The sequence below is a fragment of the Kogia breviceps genome, chromosome X (genome assembly GCF_026419965.1).
Source record: "Kogia breviceps isolate mKogBre1 chromosome X, mKogBre1 haplotype 1, whole genome shotgun sequence".
Lineage (NCBI taxonomy): Eukaryota > Metazoa > Chordata > Mammalia > Artiodactyla > Physeteridae > Kogia > Kogia breviceps.
The window spans coordinates 132,924,888-132,940,023 of record NC_081330.1 but is presented as its reverse complement, the minus strand read 5'-3'; the positions used below and the strand labels follow the sequence as shown (position 1 = coordinate 132,940,023).

At 44.7% G+C, this 15,136-nt stretch overlaps 1 protein-coding gene across 2 annotated transcripts in view; it reads right to left on the bottom strand.

Moving 5' to 3' along the window:
• Window positions 1-4,533, bottom strand: part of MXRA5 (matrix remodeling associated 5) — a 79,581-nt gene extending 75,048 nt beyond the window's left edge. Inside the window, exons 1-3 of one of the 2 annotated variants that reach the window (XM_067022950.1) lie at window positions 4,264-4,513; window positions 1,839-1,895; window positions 1,014-1,233 (exon numbers count right to left, since the gene is read on the bottom strand). The gene's annotated coding sequence lies outside the window, so the exon portion shown is untranslated. Of the gene's footprint in view, window positions 1-1,013; window positions 1,234-1,838; window positions 1,896-4,263 lie in introns of both variants that reach the window. The other variant, XM_067022951.1, reaches the window with a different exon arrangement.
• Between the last annotated feature and the right edge of the window lie 10,603 nt (window positions 4,534-15,136).

Below are 15,136 nucleotides of genomic sequence, written 5' to 3'. Positions count from 1 at the left end.
TTCTCATCACCCCAAAAGGAAACCCTACACCCGTCCCCAGTGCGTCCTCGTTCTCCCCAGCCCTAGCCAGCCAGGTATCTTTCTGTTTCTCTGGATTGAACTATTCAGGGCATTTCCTACAAATGGAATTCTATGACGTGTGGTCTTTTGTGACTGGCTTCTTCCACGTAACGTCTTGGTTTTGAGGTTCATCCACATCGTAGATGTGGATGAGAATTTCTTTCCACGTTATGGCTGAACGATATTCCAATGTATATGTGTGTGTGTAGGTATATGTGCCTGTATTTCCTTTCCTTTTCGACTCTTGGTGAGGTGGCCTATGCCCTGGCTCGCCTGGTGTGGCCCCAGTTTATGCGTGTGCCCGTGAACTTATGACAAGCTCCCCTGTTTCCAGCTCAGCTTGGATGATATACTGCATGATTACTCCAGCTCCACGAATATTCATGGAAAAAAAATCACAAAACTGGAGGGGTTTTTGTTTGTTTTGTTTTGTTTTGATTTTCTTGCCACACTTCTGATAACCATGGCCAGGAAGATCTTGTGACCTTCTACGAGAGCGGGATCTTAGCTGCCCAACCAGAGATCGAACCTGTGCCCCCTGCAGTGGAAGCGCAGGGTCCTAACCACCGGGCCAGACCGCCGGGGAATCCAAACTCATCCTAATTCACAGGCGCGAGGGTGAGAACCACGGAACGCCAGACCTGGAAGGGTTAGAGAAACAGGACCAGCCCGAGACGTGCACAGATGCCAGGAGAGATTTGGACACATTCCCGTCTATACCGTAAGCAACTTACTTGCATCACAGGCTGACTGAAGGGTGCCGTGAGACTCTTAAGAAAAGATGTGATTAGAATACAAAGGTGGGCTATTGGGGGCTGCATTTGTAGGTATCGTGTGGTTCCGGGGTCCCCGGAAGGATAAAAGGTTTTGATTCTCACGTGCCAAGTTTCCACCTCTGGAAGGAATGTGAGGGAGCTATTGATCAAATTCGGGTGATAGCTCTCACACCTTACCTTTGTAGTCATGCAAAGGTGGGGTCTTATCTTCGCTGAAACCTTCATCGTTCTCTTAGGCACATGCATGTCATGTTCTGGTTTATGTAGTACCCGAGTTCACTCTCCTGCATGATTACAACATTTCTCCCCGGCTGTTCCGGTCCTGTTTCCATCTCCCTGGGCTGAAGGACGGCTGTCACATCAGCCTCAAAGGTGGTTCAGCATCGAAGAACTCTTCCTGCAAGGAGCCGGTATCGTGTCACCGTAGGGCTCTGGAGAAACTTGGCAAAAATGATTTTCTGTTGTGTGTTATCTTTGTCCTGATTACTGAATCTCTGTGGCTCTTTGCCCTAGACCCCACTGGGTTTCTAATTCCTGTGGATTTACGAAAATTTCTTTGTGACGTATTATTATATCCACTCTTCCATTGGGCACCTTGCCCTTAAAAAAAACCCCAAACACTAAAATTGAATGTTGCTAGAAATTATTCCATGGAAATCTCAGACAGTGTGTTTGGTAGACACAACTGGGCATACGTAAAGTCCTTGATTTTCCGTATCAAGGGAAAAAACACTTGATTGTTTTTATAAACCTGGCTAGGATGCCACATGATGGAAGGCTTAAATATTTCATTTCTAGGTCTGTCGGAAAATGGGCGTTTAATGAATTAATGCTGGTACGGTTGAATCTGTCACCTTCTCAACGCCTTACTCAGGAATGTATGGGCATAAAGTCTTCTTCATATTACGTGAGATTTGAAACAGCCCAGGGGCTTATCGTGTGTGCCGCCATCTCCATCATAAATGACAGAAAGCATATAATAGACAACCAACAAGGACCTACCGTGTAACACAGGCAACTCTGCTGAATATTCTGTAATAACCCAAATGGGAAAAGAATCTGAAAAAGAAGAGATACATGTACATGTATAACTGAATCACACTGCTGTACACCTGAAACTAACACAACATTATTAATCAACTATACTCCAATATAAAAAGAAATTTAAGAAAAAAAAAAGAATGCATGTAAAACAGTCATTAGAGTTTCTGGAAACATCAAGGACTTCAGGGTAATGTTCCTGGGTGTACATTAAAATGAGAATCTAAAATTTCATTTTTAGATTGCACACATGTTGACTTCTGTCTCCATGCAGCTTGAAAAACAGAGGCTAATTAAGTTATGCCAAGTGCATGGAAGGTTTTTATCCCCGTTGTTTTTGAAGTTCACTGAAGCAGTGTTTGTTCTCCAGCTGAATAAACATCTAAAGTGGATCCGACATTTCAAGTTTGTTTCTGCGTTGGGAGCCCCATGGGGGAGTGGGGGTGGGGGGAGATCTTTCAAAAAGCCAAGTCCACGACTCAACACATTTTAAATTTCTTGCGAGACATTATAAAAGAAGAGGCTAGATTTGCTTAGAAGGCAGGCCGAGCTGGTTCTCAGAACAGAGGGGCGGCCAGGGTTTGGGGTCGCGTGCACCCATCTTTGTAATGTGATCTTTCCTCCCCTCCCCCCCCCTCTCCCCAGCTGTCCAGTGTCCTGGAGGCTCTTATTTTCAGGACAGAAGCTGGCAACAGACACTGACCTCCCACTCAGAAAGCTGGGTTCTATGTCAGCTCCACCATCAGCGATGATCGTTGTTTTTCTTTCAAGAAACATGTATTATGTCTCTTCCAGGAGGTGGATAGACTCTAAGTGGTTCCAGTGATGACCACTGGATATTCGTGTCCTTGTATAATCTGCTCCACACCAAAACACAGTGTGGGTGCGATCTGTGTTTTGTTTCTAACCAAGAGAAGATGACAAAGGTGAGGAGATGTCACTTCTGTGATCATGTTACATAAGACTGTGACTTACGTCTTGTAAGCAGGTGCTCTGTATGGACGCCCACCATTGCTGGGTTTGATGAAATATGCCGTGAGCCGCCCTATGAAGAGGTCTGCAGGACAGAGAACTGAGGGCAGCCTGATGGCCAGCTAGGAACGCCGCTGCTTAGGCCAACAACCCCCGAGGAACTGAATTCTACCAACAACCCCGTGAATGAGCTCGGAAGTGCATCCTTCCCCCGTGGAGCCTTCAGACGAGACACCAGCCCTGGGTACACCTTGATTGCAGTTTTGTGAGACCCTAATCAGAGGACCCAGTTAAACTGACCCACAGAAGCTGGAGACGGTAAACATGTGTTCTTGTAAACTTGTGAGTTTGTGATGATTTGTTACACAGCCATAGCTAACTAATACACGTCATAAGCCAACCATTCTGCTAGAACCCGAGAACAGAGGAACAAATAAGAGACTGGCCCATTCTTCAGTACATGGTTGGATCCCCTGGAAATCAGCCCCCATCCTTAGGTGATTTGCAAATGTCAACTCATGAATACAACAAAAGACACCTTTATGGCTCTTAACACAAGAAATGCCGAGGGTTTTGGGAACTCTGTGCCGGGAACAGATGAAGAGCAAATATATAAATCACTATACCATGTAAACTATTATTATGTTTAGAATGGATAAACAACAAGGTCCTACTGTACAGCACAGGGAACTGTATCCAATTGCCTAGGATTAACCGTAATGGAAAAGAATATTTAAAAAAGAACCTCTATATGCATATAACTGAGTCACCTTGCTGTACATCAGAAATTGGAACACATTGTAAATCAACTATACTTCAATTAAATTAATTAATTAAAAAATAAATCACTACATCACAAGCATCCTACTACTGAAGACTCTCAGGCTCCTTTCTTTTTTTTTTTTTTTTTTTTTTTTTTTTTGCAGTACACGGGCCTCTTACTGCTGTGGCCTCTCCTGTTGCAGAGCACAGGCTCTGGACGCGCAGGCTCAGCGGCCACGGCTCACGGGCCCAGCCGCTCCGTGGCACGTGGGATCTTCCCGGACCGGGGCACAAACCCGTGTTCCCTGCATCGGCAGGCGGACTCCCGACCACTGCACCACCAGGGAAGCCCCAGGCTCCTTTCTTGAGCCACCTTTCCTACCTTTTTGATTCCTTGGGTGACCAATGAAGCCTTCTATCTTAAAACACCGTCATCTGCCGACAACCCCCAAATTTATCTCAGTACCTTTGCTCCAGACTCACATTATCCAACTGGCTACTGGGATACTTAATGGATACGTGATTAATACCCATGTTCATGAGATTTCCAATTCAGCAAGTCCAATGCTGGACATTTGACCTTCCTTTGAAACCTTCTCCCTGCCAGCCAGCCTTCTCCATCTCTGCCCAAATGTTTCGAGTCCATACGTACTGTTCTCTTGTGTGTCCCATGTCCATCCATGAAGAAATCTCATTCGCTGTCCTGTCTGTATGACTTTCCTAAGACTGTCGAAATGTATACTCTCACATTTCTAAAGGCCAGACATCCGAGATCAAGGTGTGAGCAGGACCAGGTTCCCTTCAGAAGCTCTGTATGAGGGTCCCTCCATCCGTCTTCCAGCTTCTCGCAGCTCCAGGTGTTCCTGGATTTGTAACACGTCACTCCAATCTCCTTATCCTCGGGGGATACATTCCAAGACCCCTGGAACCACGAATAATACCAAACCTTAGGAAATAAAAACAAAAATAAACAAATGGGACCTAATGAAACTTAAAAGCTTTCGCACAGCAAAGGAGACCATAAACAAGACCAAAAGACAACCCTCAGAATGGGAGAAAATATTTGCAAATGAAGCAACTGACGAAGGATTAATATCCAATATTTATAAGCAACCCATGCAGCTCAATAACAAAAAAACAAACAACCCAATCCAAAAATGGGCAGAAGAACTAAATAGACATTTCTCCAAAGAAGATATACAGATAGCCAACAAACACATGAAAGAATGCTCAACCTCATTAATCATTAGAGAAATGCAAATCAAAACTACAATGAGATATCATCTCACACCGGTCAGAATGGCCATCATCAAAAACTCTAGAAACAATAAATGCTGGAGAGGGTGTGGAGAAAAGGGAACACTCTTACACTGCTCGTGGGAATGTAAATTGATACAGCCACTGTGGAGAACAGTATGGAGGTTCCTTAAAAAACTACAAATAGAACTACCATACGACCCAGCAATCCCACTACTGGGCATATACCCTGAGAAAACCATAATTCAGAAAGACTCATGTACCAAAATGTTCATTGCAGCTCTATTTACATTAGCCGGGACATGGAAGCAACCTAAGTGTCCAACGACAGATGAATGAATGGGTAAAGAAGATGTGGCACATATATACAATGGAATATTACTCAGCCATAAAAAGAAATGAAACTGAGTTACTTGTAGTGAGGTGGACAGACCTGGAGTCTGTCATACAGAGTGAAGTAAGTCAGAAGGAGAAAAACAAATACCGTATGCTAACACATATATATGGAATCTAAGAAAAAAAAATGTCATGAAGAGCCTAGGGGTAGGATGGGAATAAAACACAGACCTACTAGAGCATGGACTTGAGGATATGGGGAGGGGGAAGGGTAAGCGGTGATGAAGTGAGAGAGTGGCATGGACATATATACACTAGCAAATGTAAAATAGATAGCTAGTGGGAAGCAGCCGCATAGCACAGGGAGATCAGCTCGGTGCTCTGTGACCACCTAGACGGGTGGGATAGGGAGGCTGGGAGGGAGACGCAGGAGGAAGGGGATATGGGGACATGTGTATGTGTATCTATAGCTGACTCACTTTGTTGTAAAGGAGAAACTAACACACCATTGTAGAGCAATCATACTCCAATACAGATGTTAAAAAAATACCAAACCTTATATACACTCTGTATTTTTCTATACATATATAGCTAGGATAAAGCTTAATTTATAAATTAGGCACAGTAAAACGATGCCCCAATTGCCAGCATCACTACTTTTGTGCTTTGGGGTCATTATTAAGTAAAATGAGGGTTCTTCGAACTCAAGCACTGAGATACCAGACAGAGTGGATCTGATAACCAAGACGGCTGTTAAGTGAGGAGAGGGTGAAATTTGCTGGACAAAGGGAGGGTTCACTTCATGGGCAGGACAGAGCTGTGACCGCGTCAGATTTTCTCACACAAGTCAGGATGCTGTGCAATGTAAAACGTAGGGATTGTTTATTTCTTCAATTTTCCGTTTAATATTTTCTGACTGAGGTGGACCCTGGGTAACTGAAGCCACGGAAAGTGAAACCACAGATAAGGGGGGCAGTGTTGTATCTGCCTTTGATCTCACATGGCCTTCTCCTGCTGTGTCTATCTGTGTCCAAATTTCCCTGTTCTTTTTTTTGTGTTTGGATTTAAAAAATATTTTTAAATTAAAATAATTTGTAAATATTTATTTTTTTATTGAAGTGTAGTTGATTTACAATGTTGTGTTGGTTTCAGGTGTGCGGCAAAGTGATTCAGTTACACACATGTATTCTTTTTCAGATTCTTTCCCCTATAGGTTATTACAAAATATTGAGTCTAGTTCTCTGAGGAGGTCCTTGGTGGTTATCTATTTTATAGATAGTAGTGTATATACGTTAATCCCAAGCTGCTAATTAAGGACACCAGTCACGTTTTGTGAGGGCCCACCCAAATGACCTCACGTTAATTTGATCGTGTCTGCAAAGAACTTATTTCCAAATGAGGTCACATTCACAGGTACTGGCAGTTGAGATGTCAAACATCATCTTTTTTTTGGTGGGGGACACGATTCAACCCATAGCACCGTTCAAGTATATCGGATCTGTGAGCACTTCTCACCATCTTCACTGCAATCACCCTGATCCAAAATACCACCAACTCTTTTCCAGCAAACAACCAGAGGGCCGCAGATTATTAGGGATATTCCCAAAGGCACACGTGATTTCATTATTCTATGGGACTCACTTCACCCCTTAGCATCTTGTCTGTATAACCTGTTCCTCACTCACTCTTCCCCACCCATGCTGTTCCATGAACATACTAGGTGACCCTTACCACAGGGCCTTTGCACAACCTGTTCCCACTACCTGGAAAACTCTCCCTCCGGCCGTCTGCTTGAGATCAGCCCTCATGGCCCCCCAGGCCTTAGCTGAAATGCCACCTTCTCCATGAAAGCAAGCTTGACACTCCTGCACAGAAAATTTCAACTTCTCTTCTGCTCTCAGGTGAGGGCTCCAATTCCCCATATCCTCTTCTGCTTTTTAAACTTTCCATAGCGTTTATCGCCTGATTCACAGATGCCTGATAGAGGCTTCAGCAGGATGCAATACATGTTTTTTCCCTGACGTAGCCCAGTAGCTGCATGAGTCCCTCTGAACAAAGGTGAGACTCAGTAGATGTCTACTGAATGAATGAATGAATTCACGATGGATGAGTCCCTCTGAAAAAAGGCAGGACTCGGTAGATGTCTACGGAACGAATGAATGAACGAATGAAATTTAAATGCCTCTCCTGAGATGTCGCTAATAAGATCAGAAACAGGGCTCAAACTCACATTTCCATGTGGAACCCAACCTTCTTGCCACAGCAGCAAAATCTAGTAGAAATACATTCACTGATGGTTACTAGCCCATTTTCAAGAGGTAACCGTAAGGAAAAACCATTAAGACTCATGTTAAAATAATCTATATAATGATATTTGGAAGATAAAAGGGAAACAAAACATGACCCTCAAGTACCCCTAAACATTTCATTAGCTGCTTACAGAATACAAATTTCCATCAGGACAATTTTAAATGAATCAGCTGAAACTGACCCTATGGAAATTCCTGGAGCTGTAATATTTTTAAATGGCCCTGATCACGTTTTTAGTATAAATACAGCCTCATTTTCTTTCTTACAGTACAAGGGAAAACCAAACAATGTCAACAAACCTCAGGGGAAACAGACAAATTATACCATCAATGCAAAAACAAGTTACGGAAGGAACAAAAAGTTGGACTCAATTCCACAGCAAAGCAGTTGCATGCTCTCCAATACTATCCAGCAGTAGCATACATTCGGTTTTTTAAAAACACTTAATTCCCCTCAGTTGCCATTCCAGTTCTTGCTTTGCTCTTTGTAGTGGTTTGTTTGTTGTTCTAGTGTCCCAAATTGCTTCAGAGAACTAGAATGTAGTCTCGATGCTTAATTCAGTTCAGCCATATTCATTTTCTTATTATTTTCTCAATAAGTAAATAGTTTCATTCTGGAGCACGGTTCCAAAACACAATTATACCTCCCAGCAAGGGTTGTCATGCAAATTAGCAAGTCACTACTTACTTTACTTTTATGTTTTTAAATTGAGGGAACATTGGTTTATGACATTATTTAAGTTACATGTGTACAGCATTATATTTCTACTTCTGTATACACCACGGGATGCTCTCCACCGAAACCTTAACGTTTCCACCAATCACCATATATTCGATCCCCTTTTTACCCATTTTGCTGTCCGCCTCTGGCCCCTTCCTCTCGGATAACCGATACTCAGTTCTCCGAATCTACCTGTTTGCTTTTGTTCGGTTTGGTCTGTTCACTTATTTTGGCTGTCTGTCTGTCTGTTTGCTTCGTTATTAGTTTGTCACACAGGACTGAAACCATGTGTGTTTGTCTTTCTCCATCTGCCTGATGTCACTATAAGCATAAAATGCCCCCAAGGCCCATCCACGTTGTTACCAACGGCAAGATCTCATTCTTTTTCATGGCCGAGTAACAGTCCACTATATATGAATGTACGTATGTACGCACACACACACACACACGCACACACACCACCACCTCTTCTTTATCCATTCGTCTGTTGATGGACACTTAGGTTGTTTCTGTGTCTTGGTTATTGTAAATAATGCTGCAATGAACACTGGGGTGTAGTTTTTTTTTTTTTAATTAGTATTTTTGCTTTCTTTGGATAAATATCCAGAAGTGCAGCTGCTGGATCACACGGCAGCCCTATTTTTATGTAAGCAATCTCCATATTATTCCGCATAGTGGCTGCACCAATTTCCATTCCCAGCAACAACGCACGAGACTTTCCTTTCCTCCACACCCTTACCAACACTTGTGTCTTGCCTCTTGGCGTCACTCCTATTTTAAGCATAAATGGTTTGGGGCGTAACATCCTTAAAGGAAAATGTAGGGGGGAAAATGTCATGTCATCTTCAGGGATTCAATCGCTTAGCAAACATTTGTTGGATGCTTCTTAACTCTAGGGCACTGGGTGAGTTGTTTTTGTTTCTGTTTTTGTTTTGACAGAACGTAAAGCCTTAAAAATGTTTATTTTTTAACTTTTTCGTTTATATTGGAGTACAGTTGATTAACAGTGTTGTGATAGTTTCAGGTGTACAGCAGAGTGACTCAGTTATCCAGAGACATGTTATCTGTTCTTTTTCAGATTCTTTTCCCATTTAGGCTGTTACAGAATACTGAGCAGAGTCCCCTGTGCTCTACAGGAGGTCCTTGCTGGCTGTGCATTTTAAATAGAGCCGTGGGGACATGTCAACCCAAACCTCCCGAACTATCCCTCCCCACTCCTCCCCCCCCCCCCCCCGTAACCATAAAAGTTTATTCACTCATTCATTTGCTTAACTATTCAAGAATTTTCGTTGGGTGCTGATTTCACCTAGTCTCTGTCTTAATACCTAGAGGACGAATGGGGACAAAACAGATGTGGCTCCTACTTTTTGGGAAGCGTTGATCTTTTAGAGGAAGTTGTTGGGGTAATTAGGAGCTGACGTGAATATCTAAGAAGGAAAAACAGGGGTGCTGAGAGAGAAGCACAATGCCAGGGATTGTGAGGTCTGTCCATTCGAAGTCCAGGCCTTCTCTTTCTCTTGATCATTTTCGGGTCCAGGTTTCTGCAGTTTGCCTACCGCCACGTCCTCCCTCCGTCCTCCAAGAGGGCGCCTGCTCCTCACCTCCACGCTTGCCCGAAACCCTCCTGGAGGGCAGAATTCTGCTCTGCCCAGCTGGTTTTCTTGGCATCAGAGGAGACGCTGACAGGTAGACGGAGCATCCTTGGTCAGGTGGAAAGGCATCCACCGGGAAGGACCCTCCCCAGGGAGCTCACCTTGAGCTCTTCATAGATGTGGAGAGCACCCCTGGGACTTCCCTGGGGGAGACAAGAAACCCTTCCTGATGCAAGAACCAGGCAACGTCCATGAACTCTGGGGCCAAAGGGATCTTTCTGCTGTACCTGCTAGAGGGTTTGGGACAGTTCAGTACATCGCTCGTCACAAGAGCCTGAGTCCTTGGAAATTCACCTGCATATGTGAATTTTCTTCTTTTTACTTTATGTCTCTGTGCTTTTAGGTCAACTGCTTTTCAAGCATGTCATTCTGAGGTACACCTTACATCCTGATAACCTGTTCTTCTTATTGCGGTTAGAACACCCCTAACATACATTGCACCACCTGTATTAATTTCCTAGGGCTGCCATAACAAAGTGCCACCCCCTGGGGGGCTCGAAACGACAGAAAACTCACTCTTTGAAAAGCAGAAGCCTGAGGTCCAGGTGTAGGCACGACTGATTTCTTCTGGAGGCTCTGGGGGAAATGCACGCCCCTCCGCCAGCTCCTGGCGGCCGCTGACAATCCTGTATTCCTTGGTTTGCAGAGGCGTCACCCTAATTCCTGTCTTCGTGTTCATGCGCCGTTCTCCCCGCCTGTGTGGATCTGTGTCCCGATTTCCAGTCCTGTTGGATTAGGATCCCTGCCTCCTCCGGTACGACTTCATCACATCACAACGACCCTAATTCCAAATGAGGTCACATTGTGAGGGACACAGAGTCGGGACTTTAACGTAGGCATCTGAGGGGCACAGAGCTCAACTCCTAAGGCCGTTGTAACCATTTTAAAACACCCGACAGGGAAGCATTGCGCACATTTACAAGGCTGTGCTATCAGCCCCTTTACGTAACCCCAAGCGTTTTTCGTCACCCCACGTGGAAACTCTGTGCCCGCTGAAGCAGTCACTCCGCAGTTTTCCCTCCCCGTGGCCCCTGGCGGACACCAATCTGCTTTCTGTCTCGTGTTTAAACGCTGGCTAACGCGGGCATTTGCAGACACGTGGACGGGAAGTCCACGTGCAAACGGACGCCCGATCTTACCTAGCGAGTTCAGGTGCCTCGTGGCATTTGGAGCGGCGTGGGCTCCCTCTGCTTCTGCCCGCGGACGGGGCACAGGAGAACCTCCACGACCTCACTCTCGGATCGGGGTACATGTTGCACCAATGATTCGGATGTAACCCCGTCCCGAGAGCGGCCTTTTGAAGCTCGCACAATTAAAACCAGCTGAAGAAAAGCTAACTGATTCCCTTGCAAAGAACAAGATTACCGTATGTAGAAACAAACAGAGATGAGGTTCGGGCGTGGAGAAACTAGAATAAAAAGCCCCAGGGCGATCAGGTCAGGGGGTAAAAAAATAAGAAATAAAAAAAGATATGGCCGGAGGGTGGGTGAAAGTCAGGCTTGGTCTGAGTGTCCGTGAAACTGAAACGGCTCACGAGATTGTCCTTTGTAAGCGTCTGCCCTGCTCCTGCGGGCAGACGAAGTGGCGAGACGGCTGGTGTGTCACTCCTGTTTTGCATCCCGAGTCCTAGAGAGACTGGGGCTCTGGGGTAGCGCGCCCAGTGGGCTCCCGAAGCCTTTTCTTGTCCCCTGTTTCTTGTAGGCAAGAGTCCAGCCTCCGTGACCTTCCCTGGGTTCCCAAAGGGCAGACGCCAATAGTTGCTAATCAAGGGAGGGGCGACCCCGAAACCACCACCGGAGACCCTGCACAAACCCTCCTCTTATCAGCCACCCCACCCTTGAACTATTGCTACAAACTCCTCATCAAATCCTCCCAAGCTGGGATACATAGTTTTTTGAGGGCGGGAGCCCGCTGTGACCCCCTCTGCCTGGCAAAGCAACAAAGCTCTCCTGTTCCGCTTCACCCAAAATTGCGTCTCTGAGATTCGATCTGGCACCGGTGCAGAGAAGTTCAGTTTCTCACGTCACTAGCAGGCCCTGACACTTGTGTCCAGTGAGCACATAAACTCAACAACACATGGCAGACTAGATAAGACTGGCCATTTCCCCCAAACCTTTAGATTCCAAAACGTTTCCTCACGAGCTCCATGCTAACCGAACAAAAGCACTGGATTTCCCTGAGCGCCAGAGGAAAACTGACAAGTTGCAAAGGAGGACTTCATATTTCTATGACTTTCTTCTCTTCTGTCGCTGCGGTTCGTGGCAATGACACTGGTGCTTGGTTTCGCTTTGGTTTTCTCAGCATCGGAGCCGCTGATGGAATCGGATGGACGTGCAAAAGGTCAACGAGTTCTGAGAGGCGATCGCGGAATTTATTTTGCGGTTCGGTTTATCTCGATGGGTTTCAGAGCATGAGAATGGAAATCGCGTTTATGGAGGAACTGCTAGATGGCAGAGGCCCAGGGAAGGTCGGGCGGCTCCATTAATAACTAGGATCAAAAGAACCTCGTCCAGATTATGACAACCCCTTGGCCGTGTTTTGGGGAAGCTCGGCATTGCTCGGCATGGGTGTCAGGCTGCTGCAGTCGCGCAGCTCAAGGGATCATCTAAGCTTCTATAAACAAAACAGAGTGAAACAACACACCGCAGATGTTAAAATACAATAGGGAAAGAAATGGATGACAATAAAGTCATCTCAGATCCCTTTCAAGAACAAGTCCTTGCAAAAGAGACTTCTACTCATTACAAAAGCAGCCACAGAATTATCCGAATAGATGTTCCCCTTTACGATTTGCTTTCACACATAGCGGGATTTAAAAATAGATGTATATTTGGACGGCGTCCTGTAAAATTAAACTCCATTTCTGTAAACCTAGTGTCCTTTCCATCCAGTGAATGGAAATCACTGGAAAACATCCAGGGTCTGAAACGCCCTGAACAGCCACAGAGTAATCCGTCATTTGGGACCATTAACTGACCTCTTTCTACCTTAGGCTGGTTCACTGGCAAAGTCTGGTCAGGCTGTTGAAACCAATTGTTTGGCTTCAAGTTTACTAAGTCTGTGCTTCACCGTTGTTTTCTTTCAACGTGGTTTCTTTTTTTCCTTCATAAATGGAAGAACAACTGGTGAGGTCACACGGGGTAAAATAAATATGGGGGTCAGAGTCTTCTAGCGCAACCAACCAAGAAATGTTTCTTATTTACAAGGGCTGTGGCTACAGGAACTCTCTCTCCGGAGACAGGCAAAACCACCTCTACCGTGCATTCACTTAGCATCCGTACTTTCGCTTCATCACTTTATAATACAGTTAAAATATTTTTCATTGTCCTGAAAAGAGGACCACCCCGGACAATAGATTTTGACCAAGAGTAAAAAAGAAAAATTCCAAGAAATGCCATTAAAACACGTCCTGTTCTCCTCACAGCTGCCTTTTCTGTGAAGCAATGCTAAAACACAGTAGCTGTGTGAATGCATCATTTGATGGACTTTGTTTTTTAACAGAAAATGTCTTACAAATCACATGTCAGGCTTTTCTTCTTCGAGCTAAGAAAATTTGAGAGCATAAGGCATATAGTAATATGCAGAGTGTGTGAAGGGACTTCCCTGGTGGCGCAGCGGTTAAGAATCCGCCTGCCAATGCTGGGGACACGGGTTTGAGCCCTGGTCAGGGAAGATCCCACATGCCGTGGAGCAGCTAAGCCCGTGTGCCACAACTACTGAGCCTGTGCTCTAGAGCCCACAAGCCACAACCTCTGAGCCCATTTGCCACAACTACTGAGGCCTGCACGCTCTAAGGCCCACATGTTGCCACTACTGAGCCCACGTGCCGCAACTACTGAGCCCACGAGCCACAACTACTGAAGCCTGCGCACCTAGAGCCCGTGCTCCGCAACAAAGAGCAGCCCCCGCTCGCCGCAACTAGAGAAAGCCCGCGCGCAGCAACGAAGACCCAACGCAGCCAAAAATAAGATAAATAAATAAATTTATATTTTAAAAAAGAGTGTGTGAATAGACCACATTGAGCAAAACCAAGTTTGTTTTTTTATTTTATTTGAGAAAATAACTTTTTTCTTCATTGAAGAAAATCTGGAAAATACATGAAAATAAGTATCTTTGTAAAAAGCAACAAAAAAATTATGAAGTCTATTAGTGGATGAGTACCTAGGTTCCTTTTGGCACCGATGGAAGAAGCAAATGCTTCTTTAGACCAAAGCTGGGAGGTACTGTGGCATTCATTTTATTTATTTAAATTAAAAAAAATTATACAGCTTTTAAAGGTTACTTTCCATTTACAGCTATGACAAAATATTGGCACAAAACAAAGTTATGGTTACCAATGGGGAAAAGGGGGGGAGGGATAAATTGGGAGACTGGGATTGACAGATACACACTGCTATATATAAACCAGGTAACAAATAAGGACCTACTGTAGAGCACAGGGAACTCTACTCAGTACTCTGTAATGACCTACATGGGCAAAAAATCTGAAAAAGAGTGGCTATATGTGTATGTATAACTGACTCACTTTGCTGTACAGCAGAAACTAACACTACATTGTACATCAACTCTACCCCAATAAAAATTAATTTAAAAAATACTGGCTATATTCCGCGTGTTGTACCAAACTGGCGGATTTATAACTTACGCTTTCTCGCGTGCGGTGACCTCACAGCGTTTTCTTCTGTGCGTTCTTTCTCGCTTTTGCTCTTACAGGTGAGAAAGCTCAAATTCCGACAGCTCAGTGCGAAAGCCCAGAGCTGAATCTGATGTGCCTGGTTATAACGTCAGGATTTGCCCACTTACTGCCTCCAGGCACTGTGGAATGACATTATTCGACTTGGTTTTCAAAAAAATGTCATACGTGTAGCCATAGCCCGAAGCATGTGTCAAAACCAAGTGAGCGTGAAAAGCCCCTTATACATTTCCAGTCCTACTCGTGCATTTCACAGAGTGAAAGTATTCTTTTTTGTCCAGTAAGCCATCTTTTTTAGAAAAGCAGAAAGACAAGATGTACGGTACATCAAAAAAAGTGTCAGATGCATAAAAGTCAAGGTCTTGTCGACAGGATGAAAACCTTGCACTGGGTGTGGCCTTCCTAAACAGGAGGATTGGGGGGAGAGGGGATATATATAAATTACTTTTAAGCTACTGTCTGGATTGGTATTTAGAAACAAGTAAATGGGCCTGATTTGTTCCAGATGTGTCCTCGGATGTACAATAGACTTCTACCTCCCTTAGCTGAGTCAGAAC